Below are 2,936 nucleotides of genomic sequence, written 5' to 3' on the forward strand. Positions count from 1 at the left end.
AGGTGTTTAGGGCCAAGCACAATAACTTCAGTTTTATCTGAGTTTAGTCGCAGAAAATTGCAGATCATCCAGGTCTTTATGTCCTTAAGGCATGCTTGGAGTTTAGTTAACTGATTGGTTTCATCTGGCTTCATTGATAAATATACAGCAGAAGGCTGTAACACCCATTCCCATAAATGCAAACCTATAGATTCTGTGTGAATATGAATTTACAACACTCAGGACAGGGCATCTGATAACACATTCTCTGACCCTTTTTCTGCTTAATTTTTAGATTGAATTTCTGTACCAGCAGAGCCCATCATGTGAGCTTTTGGTTGTGGTTGTAAATGCATGAAAGGAACACAGGGGAGTTGTTGCCAGTGTAGACAGCAATAGGCAAATTACTGGATCCGATGTACACTTTGAAGCGCTGACAATAGCAGGTCCAGGTCTCTCTCTCTTGATGGTGGAATACTTCAGTGTAAGGTGTCAGAGAGAGGGGGTCAGGTTGAGTGTCACCTCCGCTGCTGCAACCACTGCAACCTGCTACATCTGCAAGACTACTTTTGCTGTCAACCAGCCTGCTACATGTGTGTAAGAGTTGTTGGACGATTTAAAAAAATCAGAGCTCTGAAAACAATCCCTGCTTGACTGTTGCTGTTCATTTCTTCACACCTCACACCTGCTGGCTTCCATCCTGTCAAATGTTGGACTATCACCTCTGGGGCCAAATGTATAAACCATGCATACACAATTAGTCCACTTTCCAGGCAGGATTCTGAATGTATTAAAATCTACAGGTGGTGAGAATTTGGGCACCATGTGTACCGTATATGCAGTCTTTTGAGTCCGATTACTGTGATGTTGTGAGTTGGCAAAAAGGATAATGAAAGTGTGAATGTCAGTGACATTTCATGTAGAACTTTTTTCTTTCACTGCATTGTTACAGGATGTAATCTATATATTTTTTAAAAGAAACCTATGATTACATAGTGATGTGTCAGTGGTTGACAACCTTTTTTTGACGAGCCTTGATTTTGTTCTACCTTAAGTAAATGTTTGTCACTATGCATTATAATAATAATGATAATGATCTTTATATAAATAAACAAATACATTTATTTTATATAATTTCTTCTTTATCTTTATATAAATAAAGATTATTGTTCTGTATTATTGAGGAGTAAGAATACACCTGGGAAATACAAAATACACCTGCAGGTGTGACCAATTAACAGGCTAATTAACAGATCGTTAAAACGCTACTATATAAAGCCCGCAGCCATGCGTAACGGCTGTGCCAAATGATACAATGATTGCTTTGGCGTTGCTGGAGGATATTGCTATTTTGTAATTTAGGCGAGAACGAGTCTTCAGAGACTGTTGTGATTTTCTGGCCCATGATGATGACTGGCTAATGCGCCGCTTTCGAATTCCAAGAGCTGTTCTCTTGGAATTGTGTGCTGAACTGGGCGCGTCCATCTACAGGTGTTGACAACAGGGGTTTTGGCAACAAGGACGTTTCAGCAAGAGCTTGTGGACAGATCAGGGATATCCCAGTCTGTCCTGAGCCGCATCATGCCCATGGTGTGGGGTGGCATCATTTCTTTGAGCAGTAGATACATCAGGTTCCCTTACACAGCAGCTGAACAGGCCAACATCATAATTCAATTTGCAGCGATGTCCAGTTTCCTAAATGTAATCGGAACTATCGACTGCACACACGTTGCAATAAGGGCACCTTGGGACGATTCAATTATACTGTTTCAAAGCTGAGTGGGAGGAGACTTCAAGCTGGAGCAATGCCAGATGGATGGCTTCTTGGTAAGATGCAATTAATTACTGACCTTTTGATAATTATGATGTTTACGTTTCATGCAATTTAAACCATTTAATGCAAAACATTTTATACCCACTGGTGACAGTGGGTATGCATTGAAGCCATGGCTACTTATGCCATTTACAAACCCTCAGAGTGCACAACAGACACACTATAATGTGTTGCACAGCCATATGCACTCTGTGAATGTTGCAATGGGCTTTTAAAAGGGAGATGGTTGTGCTTGGAGGCTACAGGGGTTAGACTACTCTACCACCCAGAAAAGCTTTGCAAAATTATAAGGGGCTGTGTTGCACAATCTGGCGGTGAGGTATGTACTCCCCTTCCCACCTGAATGCGTCAGACATGATGCCCCCCCTTTGAACCTGATGCTGAACACCAGCCAGCTGCAGCGACTCTAAGCATGGTAAGTCCAGTGAACACTATTTTTTATGAAATAAGTAGAGGATGGACACACTTTATTTTTCAGAAGTTCTTTTAGCGTACAGCTTATTTCACTTAATGATTCCTTGAGTGTCACTTGCAATTCTCTCAGTTCCATGGCAACATAATTGATAGAATTTATCATTTTGTTTTGTGACTCTAGGACACGATTGGTGAGGACATGTGTACATGTCAGGGCAGGCAATGGCTGTGACGCACTCACACTGGATTCTCTCCCTCGAACATCAGCCTGTTTGCAGGAGGCACCAGGGCCTTCATCAGCCTCTGAATAAAATATTCTACACTGTAACATAGGAAAAACTAGTCTTTTTTCATTGCAAGTCTAATTTCAATAATGTTCAAACTGAGTGACTTACCAAGTTCCATCTGGGCAAGTGCATCTGTGTCTCCTAACTCATCTGGCACAAAGCCACTGATGGCAGTTTGGCCCAGGATAGAAACCATGCACTCATCAAGTGGAAAGGGCACTAGGATCCCCTCTTTTCCACCAGTAGCTTGAACACTAACACTGACTAACTTCTCGGACTCACGCTTGAAATCTGACCACTTTTTTTAATCTCCCCCTGGGTCCGTGGCTCAGCAACCCATTGTGGGCTTGCCCACAGAATTCCCACATAGACCTCCTTGCGGGATAGCCCCTGCAGGGCCCACAGCAGTTTTGCTTCTTCAG

At 42.3% G+C, this 2,936-nt stretch overlaps 1 long non-coding RNA gene across 1 annotated transcript; it reads left to right on the forward strand.

Annotated features, from left to right (window-relative positions):
- Positions 1–1,289: 1,289 nt before the first annotated feature.
- LOC122975385 lies at positions 1,290–2,554 on the forward strand. Its single transcript, XR_006400646.1, has 3 exons — positions 1,290–1,806; positions 2,166–2,228; positions 2,409–2,554. It is a non-coding gene; the product is annotated as an uncharacterized LOC122975385 (long non-coding RNA).
- The last annotated feature ends 382 nt before the right edge of the window (positions 2,555–2,936 follow it).

The sequence above is a fragment of the Thunnus albacares genome, chromosome 23, assembly GCF_914725855.1.
Source record: "Thunnus albacares chromosome 23, fThuAlb1.1, whole genome shotgun sequence".
NCBI lineage: Eukaryota > Metazoa > Chordata > Actinopteri > Scombriformes > Scombridae > Thunnus > Thunnus albacares.